Here is a 16,029-nt window from a genome sequence, read left to right as displayed (position 1 = left end):
TTGCAATGCGCCGCAAGGCGGGTAAAAAGCCCGCAAATGAAGCACCATGTCTGCAATCTCGTGATTGCATTGACGTGGCGCTTCCAAGGGCACTGGTGTCCGGTGCCTATGTTGACTTTGTTAAAGGACATTTTTTTTTCTTTCTTAAAGGGGCAATTTAAAAAAAAACATTCTTTTTTTTTGTGCCTACAGGAGGGGGGGTGGCGCCCGGGCGTCCCCTATGGACGGACCCCCACTGCCCCCGTGTGAGATCTCTGATGTGTGGAAAGATTGGCCTTCTGCGAAAAACATTTCCCGCACTCAGGACAGGAAAAAGGCTTCTCCCCCGTGTGTATTCTCTGATGTATGGAAAGATAGGACTTATCTGAAAAAGATTTCCCGCAATCAGAACAGGAAAAAGGCTTCTCTCCCGTGTGAGATCTCTGATGTTTGGAAAGACTGGACTTCACTGAAAAACATTTCCCACACTCAGAACAGGAAAAAGGCTTCTCCCCCGTGTGAAATCTCTGATGTGTGGAAAGACGGGACTTATCTGAAAAACATTTTCCGCACTCAGAACAGGAAAAAGGCCACTCCCCCGTGTGAGATCTCTGATGTGTGGAAAGCTTGGACTTATCTGAAAAACATTTTCCGCACTCAGGACAGGAAAAAGGCTTCTCCCCCGTGTGTGATCTCTGATGTATGGAAAGATAAAACTTATCTGAAAAACATTTCCCGCAATCAGAACAAGAAAAAGGCTTCTCCCCCGTGTGTGATCTCTGATGTGTGGAAAGATTGGCCTTCTGTGAAAAACATTTCCCGCACTCAGGACAGGAAAAAGGCTTCTCCCCCGTGTGTAATCTCTGATGTGTGGAAAGACTGGACTTCTCTAAAAAACATTTCCCGCACCCAGAACAGGAAAAAGGCTTCTCCCCCGTGTGTGATCTCTGATGTGTGGAAAGCTTAGACTTCATTAAAAAACATTTTCCGCACTCAGAACAGGAAAAAGGCTTCTCCCCCGTGTGAGATCCCTGATGTCTGGAAAGACTGGACTTATCTGAAAAACATTTTCCGCACTCAGAACAGGAAAAAGGCTTCTCCCCCGTGTGTAATCTCCGATGTGTGGAAAGACTGGACTTCATTGAAAAACATTTTCCGCACTCAGAACAGGAAAAAGGCTTCTCCCCCGTATGAGATCTCTGATGTGTGAAAAGCTTGGACTTCTCTGAAAACCTTTTTCCGCACTCAGAACAGAAAAAAGGCTTCTCCCCCGTGTGTAATCTCTGATGTATGGAAAGACTGGACTTCTGTGAAAAACATTTCCCGCAATCAGAACAGGAAAAAGGCTTCTCCCCCGTGTGAGATCTCTGGTGTGTGGAAAGCTGGGAGTTCATTGAAAAACATTTTCCGCACTCAGGACATGGAAACCTCTTATGTGTTGGAAAGACAGCACCGTCCCGCACAGTCTGAGGTTCCTCAGGATAAGAGGAATACGATGGTCCGGCACCGTCCCGCACAGTCTGAGGTTCCTCAGGATAAGAGGAATACGATGGTCCGGCACCGTCCCTCACAGTCTGAGGTTCCTCAGGATAAGAGGAATACGATGGTCCGGCACCGTCCCGCACAGTCTGAGGTTCCTCAGGATAAGAGGAATACGATGGTCCGGCACCGTCCCGCACAGTCTGAGGTTCCTCAGGATAAGAGGAATACGATGGTCCGTCTACACTGTGTGGTGCCGGATGGACATTTGAGGTAGTCGGGTTTTCTCCTGGACTATACTGTGTGATGTCCTCATCTTCTACTTTACAGTCTGGAGACAAAGTGAGACAATCCTCTGAGGTTTTCCTCATCTCCCGTCCATCTACAAAATAGAAATACAAAGATTCTATTACTAGACATGAACAGATTGGTTCCCCTTACCCAGGACTCCGCCCACATCAGGCAGCTTTGTCCCTGAGTATCTTACAATTCCCCCCTCAAGGTAATTAGTAAATGGGTCCTCTGATCTCCTACCAAATCATTTCTTTATTCATGGACCTTAGTCAGAGAGTGAGGAAACAACGAGAACTGTCTTTTATAGGAGTGACAGTGATGAGGGGATTATAGGACAAGGGTCAGGAGTATGTAATGTACAACATAGAGTATATAGTGCAGGGGTCAGGAGTATGTAATGTACAACATAGAGTATATAGTGCAAGGGTCAGGAGTATGTAATGTACAACATAGAGTATTGTGATGCATTTGCCTATATGTCTCAGTCTAATTCTCCCTGCTTGCCCTGTGTGATTCTGTCCTCGGCTAACAGGTTATTGACGTGCTAATGTCCCCTCACTATTTCTAAAGGTTAATTGATCTATTGTGTTGTGTGAAGGAGATCTGTGTTTAAGTGGCTTGTGTTAATTATTCTGATTGCTCCATTGTGGTAATTATCTCTCTATATGCGGGGTCGAGCTGTCTAGTTAATGTATTTAGTACAACTAGTAATCAGCGTCCTTGATGGCATTGTCTAAAGAAAATGTGTTTTCAGCATCGGCTCCGTCGTGTCTGCCTAATCATCTGTATGGAAGCCCCAGTGTGAGGAAGCGGAGATTTGTCATTGTAACAGTTTTGGAAATGACATATAAGCTGTGTGATATAACATTAAAGTCTGTCTTGTTCTAGCAGTAAGCCTGGACTAATGTGTGACTTAATGGGCGATCCCAGGAATATTCCTCCTAGTGGAATATTGGGTGATGTTCTTATGGAAGAAGGGAATCTTTGACGGGGATATCATACCAATACCGTCACAATTGGTTGGCAGCAGAGGGATTTTCCCTTCTACTCTCCTTTACACCCGGATTCCAAGCAGACACTGGAAGAACTACTGGAAGTTCGTGGAAGGATTGCTAGCAACAAAACCAAGCGGGTCATCATAGCAGAATCAATGGAGATAGACCAGGAGGACGGGATTGCAGCAACGCCAGCAGTACAAGAGATGGAGACACCAGTGATTCAGGAGGAGGAATCGCCAGCCAACAAGCTAATGAGAGAGAAGCTAGCATGGTTCGGCCCGAACCCAACGACGGATGTGGTGCTGAAAGTGATGGACCTGTTAGCGAAGGAGGCTAAACAAATAAGAGACGCAGAACTACAGGAGGCTAAACAAATAAGAGACGCAGAGCTACAGTTAAAACTGGCAGCAGTCCAACAAGCAGCCGCACATTCTCCAAACAGTGAGTACAGCACAGCAGACACAAGGAAGATCCCGTTTAGCGCTTTTAAAGCTTTTGATGAAAAGGACTGTGAGATTGATAACTACCTGGCGGATTTTGAGCGACAATGTAACCTGCACCGAATAGCTAGAGGAGAGTGGGTTGCAATATTGTCAGGCAAACTGTCAGGCAAAGCTTCTGATGCTTTCCGGACCGTGCCAGATCAGGATATCCATAGCTACGCCCGGGTTAAAGAAGCGCTCCTGGCTCGTTATGCAGTAACCCCAGAGTCCCACCGACAGAAGTTCAGGGACTCACGCAAAACCACGAAAGACTCTTACGCGGAATGGGCATGCCAGTTGTCCCTGTCGGCCTCTAACTGGGTTAACAGCAGCCAGGCCACCACCGCAGAGGACATTTTGCAACTAATGCTCCTGGAGCAATTTTACAATCACATCCAGACGGATGTCAAAGATTGGGTGAGAGATCGCAGGCCCATGACTCTACCAGAGGCCGCGAAGTTGGCAGATGAATATGCGGATACTCGCAAGACAAACCAGGTCACACCACGGGTACAACCTCCACGACCAACGGCGCCCTCACACCCACCAGCCGCTAGATACCAACTGCCTAACAGACCGATGACATCTAGCCCTCGCTATCCACGCCAGGAGGACAACGAACAGCGCTGCTTCCGGTGCAAACACCTGGGTCACTTCAAGCAGAATTGCCCCATGAACGACAACACCAGGTCAAATTGGTCTCAACCTGGGTACCGCCCACCAGCAGCAGCCCATTGTGTAGACTCTGCTTGGGATCTCCAGGAGCTGGGTCCGGAAGAACCATTGGACACCATTTACGAAGTCCTCACGGTACAATCTGGTATTACGGACAACAGGGAACACCATTGTCAGCTGGTCATGGGCAACAGCCATGAGCCGGAGGGGCCCTGGAGGGAGCGGGGCAGAAAGAGGCACCGCCGGCTACCCCCCAAGAAGAAGAGGTCCTGGAAGCCGTATAACAAGCTGACCTGGGAGGAGAAGAAGCGACTGGAGGAGAGGGAGTCGCAGCGGGCGTCCCAGATGCGGGCCGAGATGTTCGCCAAGGGCCCACCGGTGGCCCCTTACACCACCACCCAGTTCCTGATGATGAAGGACCACGTGGAGAGCCTGCAGGACATGAGCAAGCAGGAGCTGATCCGTGAGTACATGGAGCTGGAGGAGTGCATAAGCCGCATGGAGGAGGAGAACAACCACCTGAGGTCACAGCAGGCTGACCCCCCCAGGCTCCATGAACTGGAGATGGAGCTGGAGAAGCTCAAAGAGGAGAACTGGCGGCTGCGGAGGGAGCAGAGGGTGGCTGACCCTATGGGGCCCTGATTCCCCCCCCCCCCGAACTCTGAGCACCGGTGCTACAGCATTTCAACAAATATAACTTTTTCTTTTTATGAATCTCCTGTGACTGTCACTTCAGAGCCATAACCTGCCCCTCCCATAGCGGGACACCTAGATGGCGGCGCACAGACCCATTCGTCGTCTTCACACTGACTTCTGGCGACTTTGCAGATCGCACAAAGACTTGGGGACTGACCGGCGTGTGATCTGACGACTCGGTGACATACCTGAGTCTGAAGCAGTTGCCAAGGGAGGTCAGTCACGCCAAACGGAGTTAATCTCGGACTAAAAGCTCTAAACCCGTCAACCCTACTGGACCAGGGAAGGTCCAACCGGGTTTGCCGTAGCAGGGAGAAAAAGGGGGGCCATTGTGATGCATTTGCCTATATGTCTCAGTCTAATTCTCCCTGCTTGCCCTGTGTGATTCTGTCCTCAGCTAACAGGTTATTGACGTGCTAATGTCCCCTCACTATTTCTAAAGGTTAATTGATCTATTGTGTTGTGTGAAGGAGATCTGTGTTTAAGTGGCTTGTGTTAATTATTCTGATTGCTCCATTGTGGTAATTATCTCTCTATATGTGGGGTCGAGCTGTCTAGTTAATGTATTTAGTACAACTAGTAATCAGCGTCCTTGATGTCATTGTCTAAAGAAAATGTGTTTTCAGTCTGCCTAATAATCTGTATGGAAGCCCCAGTGTGAGGGGGCGGAGATTTGTCATTGTAACAGTTTTGGAAATGACATATAAGCTGTGTGATATAACATTAAAGTCTGTCTTGTTCTAGCAGTAAGCCTGGACTAATGTGTGACTTCCTGGGCGATCCCAGGAATATTCCTCCTAGTGGAATATTGGGTGATGTTCTTATGGAAGAAGGGAATCTTTGACGGGGATATCATACCAATACCGTCACAAGTATATAGTGCAGGGGTCAGGACTCATGATATTGGTATTCAGTAATCAGTGGAAGATGAAATGTTTACTGGAGACAAGTTGCAGAGATCCCACACCGCTGCCTCCCATCTCCTGAGACTGCACTCAGTGACTTGGGTCTGAGACTATACAGACATATCCCTCCACCCGGCACAGCCAGCAAATAACAGAGCAAGTAACCTGGGAGAATTGTTCTGTCAGAGATCTCACTAGACCCGGGCATGGGGCAGAAGACCCAAGGTACATACCCCAGGTGTCTAGGTCAAGCAAATCATATGGTGAAAATCAATATTTTGCTGCCAGCTGAACCCCAGAATCTCCATAAATCCAGTCTAGAGACATAAATTGTGTCTGCAGTACAGAGAAGGAAGATTATCCGAGAGAAATACAGGAATACAGGACGGGGAACACAGCTCAGGAAAGCGACCAGGGGATTACAGGCTGATATCACCCAGTCCCCGCCCTACTCTGGACCAATCAGTGAGCAGTATGGGTGGAGGAATGGATTTAGTGTTAATGACCCACCTGTGCTGATCTCTGTAGGAGTGTCCTCCTCTATAAATGTCCCCGTTATTCCATCCTCCTCCATAGACTGCTGATCATCCCTCACATACGTCTCTTCTTCTTCTGATTTCACCTCAAATTCTATATCGATTGGATCTCCACTCTAAATCAAGAGAATGAGAGAAAATCATCTGTAAGATATAAACTTACATACAAAATCCACACATCATCTCCACCAGTCCATGTTCTAGATGCTCCGCCCCACCGACCTTGTAACAGTGGGGGATGGTGTGATCTTCCTGTGTGGAATCCCGGGAATACAGAGGACGGGGACATCTCTCTGGGGGGTTCCTGGTATTAGGTGGCTCCATCATATCCTTGTGTCCTTCTGATAACTCCTCCATCACTCCATACTCCTCATCCTCCTCTTTATACTCTTCTTTAATATCAATTTCATCATCCCCGAGGTTTCCACTCTGAATATATAATAAATCATTCATTGTAATAAACATGCTGTGTATAAATCATAACCACCAATAATTGTTCCTCATCTACCTGATGATGGTGGGGGATGGTGTGTTCTTCCTTCATCACCCCATCCTCATCATCCTCCTCTTTTATCTCTTCTTTAACCTCAACTTTAGGATCTCTCAGGTTTCCACTCTGAATATAGAATAAAAATGACATCAATGGTAACAATGCAGATAATGTACAGATCCTAATGATACTATCAGTGATTGTTCCTCATCTACCTGATGATGGTGGGGGATGGTGTGACCTTCCTGTGTGGAATCCCGGGAATACAGAGGACGGGGACATCTCTCTGGTGGGTTCCCATTACTGGATCCATCTGTAGGAAACACACACACTGACTGAATCCATTGTTTCTATGTGTTTATCAGATGATGGGGATCTAGGTGGAGCCTCCGTACTGCTCTCTCCTTTACAATAAAGTCTCCTCTTACCCGGTGATGTGAGGGGTGGCTGATTGTCCATCATGACGTCCTTGTAGAGATCCTTGTGTCCTTCTAAATGCTCCTAAATAGGGAAATAGACAGTGACATCACCTGATACTTACAAAGATAAAGTCATCATCCAGACACACCCCTTGTGTTGAACCTTCACAGACACCAGGAATAGTTATTTTATTTTATAAAATCAAAAACACGTATCATAAGTCCACCTCTAAAAAAAAAAAAAAAACCCATATTATCGTTGTTCCAGCCTTGTAAGTGGGGGAATGTTCTGACCCTGAAGGGGTTAATCTAGGTCTCCACACTATAGATATGTGCATCATAATCTGCTGGAGATAAGATACGTCACAGTGACTATGGAGGAAGAGGACGGACATGACGGGGTTACTGGGTGTAAATAGAAGATAAGATCTTATTACCTCCTCTGCTGCCTCTTCAAGCGATGTCTCCTCTCTATTTCATCCCGACTCACCTCTCACCCGGAACTTCCTGTCTGTCCCTGACATAATTTCCTGTCTTCCATAGAGACTTCTTGTCTCTATGGTAGAAATGAGATCACCATCTTGTGGAGATCAGAGGAACTGCAGCCCAGAAAAACATCTTGTAGTCTGAACACGGCCTTGTGCTGTGTGTGTATGTACTGTACAGAGGCGGCTCTCTAATTAGGCAAGTTAGGTGGTCACCTACAGGGGTCATGCAGCCACAAAATTTGCCTACCATATGTGTGGGAGAAAATGTCCCCTGGTTGGTGACCCCGGGCTGGACTGGCTGTAGAAAATTCCGGAGAGGAATGTCCTAACAAGAACTGCCTTCCCCCAAGCTCCCCATTCACTCACTGCCCCACCCACCACACACTCTGCCAATCAGATGTTACATCACAACAGGGTTCTGCAGCCCTGTATTCAATGAGGGTGCTGCTGACATCTTCCTTCTCACCCACCGTGTGTGCCTGGCACTCTGTACTGTGTATGCAGCGAGTGCTCAGAGGGGCATGAAGATGCTGGGAGGAGACCAGAGATGACAGGGGTGGTGTGCCTAGGACTGGACACAGGTGAATGTCCGCACAGTCTCTGACCATCTCCTGTATCATGTCTGCACAGTCTCTGACCATCTCCTGTATCATGTCTGCACAGTCTCTGACCATCTCCTGTATCATGTCTGCACAGTCTCTGACCATCTCCTGTATCATGTCCACACACTCTCTGACCATTCATGGTCACCTGGAAAAAATGAAAAGGAGAAAGTCCATCCAAACCGTGAGATTGGTCAGAGACTAATTGGTATCATTCTGGGCATTGCCAGACTAGGTCTTGGTGACAGAGTGAAGTGGGATGCTGCTCATACTATATGTGACCATCATCTACATCATGGACATCATCTTCAGCTTCTTAGTAAATGGGATAGAAATCTTCCCAATCCTATAGAAGAGGTTGGGGGTCCTGAGTAGTCATAGAAAGGCCCAGCACCCCAATTGTAGAGGAAGAGGTGGTCTGGTGACATGGAGAAGAAGACTCCGGTCAGTCTCTGGATCTCCATCATTGGAAACATGGTGAGCCAACAAATACAGCGGGATGGTGGAGGAGATGTTGGTGTCGGTGTGGAAATGGACAGAACACGGGATGATGACACTGAAAGAACAATACGACTTCATTCTACGATATGTCAAGGAGAGAACCGTACAGGAGAGACTTTTTACTCTAATTAATGTCAGTAGAAGACCCAGAGAAAGCCTGTTCTGACCACTGCACTCTGTACACTGGGCAGTCTCTGACAATCTCCTGTATCATGTCCTCAGTCTCTAACCATCTCTTGTATAATGTCTGCAATCTCTTACTTAAAACACACTGCTAATAGTACTAAAAAATGTTGATTTGGTGTACCTCTAGCAGACATGATACAGGAGATGGTCAGAGACTGCAGACATGATACAAGAGATTAATGCAGCCTCGCCAGTGCCTGTGGGATGCAGCCTACCTGTGCTCATAAGATGCAGCCTCGCCAGTGCCTGTGGGATGCAGCCTACCAGTGCCTGTCAGATGCAGCCTGCCTGTGCCTGGATCAGAGCGGCGATCTTCCTGTGTCATGGAGCTGGATTTGAATTGCCTGGGCCATAGTAACAATGTTCTGCCTCTGGCTCCCCCAAGGTAGCACTTGAAACACTACGGTTACCAGTGCACTTGGCGGGCTTGGCATTTCCTAACTTCTTCCTATATTAGTTGGCATCCCAGCTGGTGCTCATCCTTGATTGGCTGTGCCCAGTTCCGGCCAATGCCTGTACCTCCACGGAGGGGGCCATCGCATCTTCCCTGGAAACCCTACATAATATTATCTACAGAGGCCGGGTCCCTGATCGCCCCGACACCTCTCTACTTGCCACTTCCCTTTCCTCTATATTGTCACAAAAGAATCCAAACACACCTGGCTGAAATCTCCCAACAACCCCCTGTGGTTTAACCCTAATCTGCAGGAACTGTACTCCCTTCCTGATCCCAATCGCTGGTACTCCAAGGGGGTTAAATATTTATGCCACCTGTACAACGCTCAGGGCTTTAAATCTTTTTCTCAGCTACGTTTAGACTTTGATCTACCGAGATCGTACCTATTTTATTATTACCAGCTCAGGCACGCTATCCATGCCCAGTTTGGCTCCCCGGACGATCCCACTGACCTGCCCCCGTTGGAAAAACTGCTCAGACAGCCGGACCCCACTAAACTTGTCTCCACCTACTATGCAGCCCTAATGACTGACTTTAACCCCAGGTATCACAAAGCTCAGGTAAAGTGGACCTCTCTGGACCTCTCCCTGGTAGATGAGGACTGGTCAGAATTTAGTGATACGTATAAAACTTCAGTTATTGCTTCCCGACACCGCATCATATAGGTCAAAATTTTTCATCAAACCCACCTCACTCTGGCTAGGTTACACAGGATGGGTCTCCTGCCCTCGGCTGCCTGTTTCCGTGGCTGTGGCCAGGAGGCCGATTTCTTACACTGCTTCTGGTCATGCCCAGTAGTTCCGGGACTTCTGGGAGGAAGTGGGTGCTTTCATCTCATCGGCGCTAGGCCTCCCAAACATAATCCACCACAAGAATGCCTATTTTGGCAAATTACACCTTTCCTGGTCGTCCTACGGCGGCACACAACGGGTTAAGCTTTCTTCTAACCCCTAAAGGAAGAAAGAGCTAAACTAGCAGTGAGACAAGTTAGATTAATTGATTAACCATAGTGGGACCACCTGTCCCCGCCCTATAAACTGCTCCCAAGAACACAGACACACATATTTTTTTCTTTCTTCGTACCTGGAAGGAGATGAAGAAGACGTGAGGCAAGCGCTCACCCCCGGTGCTTCCGGGTTCTTGAGCTAAGGGGCGGCCGTATACCGGGTGCTATCTCCGGTCCCTCAGCCTGCACCCGGTCATCCTCTGGTTCGGCACAACGGAAGAGTTCCCCGAGAGGCCGCCATACTTTCCCCGTCTAAAACGGCTACATGGATACCGGAGGTTTGTTTGCGCTCCACAGGCCGGAAACGTCGCAGTGGACCGCGCGTATTGATGACGCGCTTCCGGGAGTTCCGGAATTCGCGTCCAGGGACTGGAGGGACGGTAAAGTAAGCGCCTGTGGCGGCGGTTTTGTTTTTACATCCAGTATGGGGCACATACGTTGTCTGATGTGGGACATAATCTTTGTGTATTGTAAACGGGGGATCTCAAATCTGGGGGTTTTTCCCATACCGCGGCCGCGTCACTTCCGGTCTAGGGTCCCACACTATTTCTGACCGGCGGGGATCTGCCATGGCTGCACTCAGCCTAGGCAGCAGATCCCTTGGCCGGTCAGAGGTAGGAGCGTGTTTGGATTGTTTTTTGGCAGGGGTTTTTTGTTGAGACATCCAGTATGGGGGCTATGGCAGTCGAATTTCTATAAAAGAGGGACTTCTCTCTGTCTTGTCTTTCCCAGGTGGCGTCCTCTGGTAAGGCCAAGAGAAAGTCCAAACACACCTTCTGCAACAAATGTGAGCAGCCCATGCCGGAGTCTTATACAAGTGACACCTGTGTATCATGTCTAAATCCGTCTGACAATGCCAATTTGTTCCTATCGTGGTTTAAAGGGGAAATGTCCAATACATTTAAGGAAATTAAGGACTCTCTGGTGCCCAAGAAAAGGAAGAGAAGTTCCAGGGGTATTTCCCCCACTGCAACTATCTCCTCCGGGGAATGTAGTGCTTCCTCTTCGGATCCGGAAATACTATTTGAGGACCTAGATGACGATTTGTATTTATTACCCAAGGACAAAGTTCCCAAGCTACTGTCGGCAGTGAAGGACACTATAGAGTCATCCAAAGATGTATCGGCTAGGCCGAAGAAAGACCAATTATATTACTTTCCTCAAGTCCCAGATATGAGATTTCCGTTTCACCCCATTCTTGCTGACTGGTTCAAAAAGGACTGGCCCAACCCTGACAAGAAAACCGATGCGGGAGCCCGCTTTAAAACTTCTTATAGGTTGGATTCTAAGGTTTCATCCGAATGGGAAAATCCACCCAAGCTGGATCTGGCGGCTGCCCGGATGGTTAAAAAGTCGCTGTTTCCCTCTGACGAATCCTCCAAATTGTCCGACCCTTTAGAACGCAAGGCGGATAGCTTAGCTAAAAAGAGTTATCTAGCTGCAGCCTCCACCTCAAAAATTGCAGCTTCCTCAATCCCAGTAGCTAGAGCCCTAAGGGTCTGGCTGAGTCAATTATCTTTAGATATAGAAGAAGGGGTGTCTAGAGAATCTTTGCTAAAAGATGTTCACATGATGAAGTCTGCCGCTGAATTTTTATGTGACGCCCCGGTAGATGTTCTAAAGTTTTCATCCAGATCCCTCGCTTTATCCAATGCGACTAGAAGGGCGCTTTGGATAAAGCAATGGACGGGTGACTTATCTTCAAAGTTCAGTTTTGTTAACATGCCTTTCCACCCTTCATCCATGTTTGGTCCTCATTTGAAAGACATCCTCAAGTCTTACAACGAGGAGAAGGACGCTTCTTTTCCCATAGAGAGGAGGAGGCCTAACAAACCATTTTATGGAAGACCCAGATACTCCCCAAAGAAGAATTATTCCTTTCGGGGCAGAAGACCCTTCTATAAGAAAAAGCAGGATTCAACGGCGGCCAAAAAGCAGCCCTTCAACAAACCCAAAGAAGCCTGACGCCATCAACGCCTCTCCTCCTGTGGGAGGCAGGCTGAGGTTTTTTTCTCAGGTCTGGCAAAAGACATCATCGGACTCCTGGGTGACAGACATTGTCTCCAGAGGGTACTCCCTAGAACTGAATTATTTTCCTCCACAGAGGTTCATGCTCAACAAGCCCTCCAACCCAGTAGTTCTAGAGTTAGTGGAGGATTTTATAAAAAAGCATGCTCTAGAAGAAGTTCCAGATCGGGAGAAATTCCAAGGTCTCTACTCCCCAATATTTCCAGTTCCCAAGGCCTCCGGGGGGTGGAGGTTAGTAATAGACCTCTCTTTCCTAAACCAGTTTTTCGTAAAACGCAAGTTCAGAATGGAGTCGATTCGATCTGCCATTGCGAACATAGAAGAGGGAGACTTCCTAGCGTCAGTCGACCTTCAGGACGCATACTTGCACATCCCTATCCTAAGATCACACAGGAAGTATTTACGGTTAGCTCTGATCTGCAACCATCAGATTCTCCATTATCAATTTACTTGCCTACCATTTGGCATCACCTCAGCACCTCGAGTCTTTACAAAAGTTGTGGTGGTCCTGACAGCAGCCCTTCGCCTACAGGGGATATATGTAACACCCTATCTAGACGATTGGCTAGTCAGGGCTCCCTCGGAAGTTGTGTTAAGGCATCATCTTCTCGAGACCCTCCAAATGCTGGGCTCTCACGGGTTCATTGTGAACGTAAAGAAGTCCTCTCTGATCCCTACTCCAATCATTTCCTACCTTGGGTTCACGATAGACACCCTTCAGATGAAGCTGTTCCTTTCTCCTCAGAGGGCTTCCAATGTCCAACAGGCAGTGCAGGATCTCCTACAATCCAATCACTGCTCAGTAAGGAAGGCAATGAAAGTCCTAGGTATGATGACTTCGTCCCTGGAGGCTGTTCCATGGGCCAAGGCCCACTTCAGAATGCTTCAGAACTGCATCCTGTCCCAATGGGGCAGGAGCCGAGACTCTTTGGACAGGACTATCATCATTTCTCCTGTAGTGAGGAAGGATCTCATTTGGTGGATACACCCTCAACACTTCCGGGGGGGCAGATCCCTCAGGACTCCGATCCAGACAGTCCTCACCTCGGATGCTTCAGGCTCAGCCTGGGGTGCCCATGTAGGGGACCACTGGGTACAGGAGGCCTGGTCTCGGAGAGAGCTTCAGATGTCTTCGAACTTAAAAGAGCTTACTGCGATCAGGAAGGCACTCATTCATTTCAAGTCCGAAGTTCTCCACAAGTCAGTTCAAGTACAGTCAGACAACTTGGCGTCAGTCTTTTACCTGAACAAACAGGGAGGAACACGGAGCCCCTCCATGCAGAGGGAGTGTGCCCGCATCATGCTCTGGGCGGAGGAGAACCTGTTTTCCCTAACGGCCACTCACATCAGGGGTGTGGACAATGTGAGAGCGGATTGGCTCAGCAGAAACTCGATCCTGCCAGGGGAGTGGGAACTAAACCCTCAGGTTTTCAGGAAGATCACCTCCAAGTGGGGCTTGCCCGAAGTGGATGCTATGGCGAACTCCCAGAACAAAAAGCTCCCCTAGTTCTGCTCCCTTTCCAGTATGGGGGACCCGCTAGCGATAGATGCTCTCTCGATAAGCTGGAGGAAACTTTTTGTCTATATCTTTCCTCCGACGCCGCTGATCCCGAAGGTGCTGCAGAAAATTCGGGACGAGAAGGTGAGAGCAGTAGTAATCCTACCATTCTGGCCCAGGAGGGCATGGTTTCCGCTAGCCTTGAATATGGCAAGGAACCAGGTCTGGAAACTGCCCATCCAGAAGGACCTTCTTCTCCAATCGGGGATGCTACATCCGGACCTCGAGAAACTCCAGCTTGCGGCATGGAATTTGAACTCAGATCCTTGACAGCTCAAGGCCTGTCGCAGGAGGTTATAGCTACCCTCCTGGCTTCAAGGAAGCCTGCTACCTTGAAAGTCTACAGCAGAGTGTGGTCCCTCTACTCAGCCTGGTGCGCCAGGACTTCATCCTCCCCTGAGCAGGTAGCATCTCTCTTACAATTTTTACAAGAGGGCTTCCAAAAGGGCCTAAAGCCAAACACCCTAAGGGTCCAGCTGACTGCTATTAACTCCTACCTGAACGGAATATTTTCAAAAACTCCTCTCGTCAGCAGGTTTTTCAAGGCAATTAATAAAATAAGACCAGTCTTCCAAAAACCGTTGCCAGCTTGGAGCTTGCCCTTAGTACTAAAAAGGTTAACGTCACCTCCCTTCGAGCCTCTGGAGAGTTCGTCCTTAAGGTTCCTCACATTCAAGTGCACCTTTCTGGTAGCAATTACGTCCGCCAGAAGAATAAGTGAACTTCAGGCCCTGTCATCCAAGGAACCCTATCTCAGATTACTTTCAGACGCAGTAGTCCTAAGAACTATGCCGGGTTTCCTTCCCAAGGTTTCCACCTCCTCAAATATCAATCAGGAAATTGTGTTGCCTGTATTTAAAGATGGATCTGAAGATAACCTAAACCTTTTGGATGTAAAGAGAATCATCTCTGCTGACTTGCAGAGAACCTCGGAGTTCAGACAGTCTGAGGCCCTGTTTCTACAGTTCCAAGGGCCAAACAAGGGGAAAAAAGCAAGTAAATCTTCGCTGGCGAGGTGGATAAGAGACACTATAAAACACTGTTACCTTTTGGAAGGCAAAGATTCCCCTCTTCTCCTAAAAGCTCACTCTACAAGATCTACAGCTGCGTCCTGGGCCGAGAGGTATCATATTCCAATGGACCAGATCTGTAAGGCGGCAACGTGGGCTTCACCGAACACCTTCATAAAGCACTACAGAATAGATGTAGTATCGTCCGAGGGATCGGCCTTTGGCTCGAGAGTGCTTCAGGCGGCCTTAAACCATTGATCCCCCCCTTTTTTTCTCTTTTGCACTGCTTTGCAAATCCCATTGTGTGCCGCCGTAGGACGACCAGGAATAGGAAAATTTGTTCTTACCTGAAATTTTCTTTTCCTGTAGTCCGTAGGCGGCACAGCTTTCCCTCCCATTAAAATTACTCTATTGCTGCATAAAATACGTGTGTCTGTGTTCTTGGGAGCAGTTTATAGGGCGGGGACAGGTGGTCCCACTATGGTTAATCAATTAATCTAACTTGTCTCACTGCTAGTTTAGCTCTTTCTTCCTTTAGGGGTTAGAAGAAAGCTTAACCCGTTGTGTGCCGCCTACGGACTACAGGAAAAGAAAATTTCAGGTAAGAACAAATTTTCCTAATCATCACATGCCAAGAGACTGCTCCGCATACTCTACTTCTATGTTAAAAAAGCTATTTTACTGTCCTGGAAGGGCGCACAGACCTCTCTGAGGTCCCTCTGGGTAAAACTTATTAATGATTCTATCCCACTGTATAAACTTACTTTTGAACTCCAGAAATGGAACAAAACCTTCCACAAAATTTGGGGTAGATGGTTGGCTACTCCGCTAACCCTCTCCCAGCACTGATTGTACTACTCTTGATTGACCATTGATGGGCCGTGCCCCAGGGATCTATGCCCTGGTAATACACCTGAACCTTTTACCATTGTGCCTACTTTATATCTTTGCACTGATATCTGTTTATTTTTCTATGTTTGAGCATATTGCCTACTGTTTATGACCAGATTGTCTGGTGGTATTGTTGTTGTTTTTTGTGTTTCTTTCTGTTTGTTGGTTTGTCTTAAATCCAATATAAATATCTTAAAAAAAAAAAAAAAAAAAAACAATGTCCCGCCTCCAGTGGTCACTTCACACTGATTCAATATCCCGGGATTGGATCAGTGTGCCGTCTATCACAGGAGGCGGGACTTTGTTACTGCGGCTCAAGCAATTCAGCTCCCTGACACAGGAAGATCAC

Source organism: Rana temporaria (assembly GCF_905171775.1).
Source record: "Rana temporaria chromosome 4 unlocalized genomic scaffold, aRanTem1.1 chr4y, whole genome shotgun sequence".
Taxonomy (NCBI): domain Eukaryota; kingdom Metazoa; phylum Chordata; class Amphibia; order Anura; family Ranidae; genus Rana; species Rana temporaria.
The sequence above is the reverse complement of the archived record's forward strand: the minus strand, read 5'-3'. Positions refer to the sequence as shown.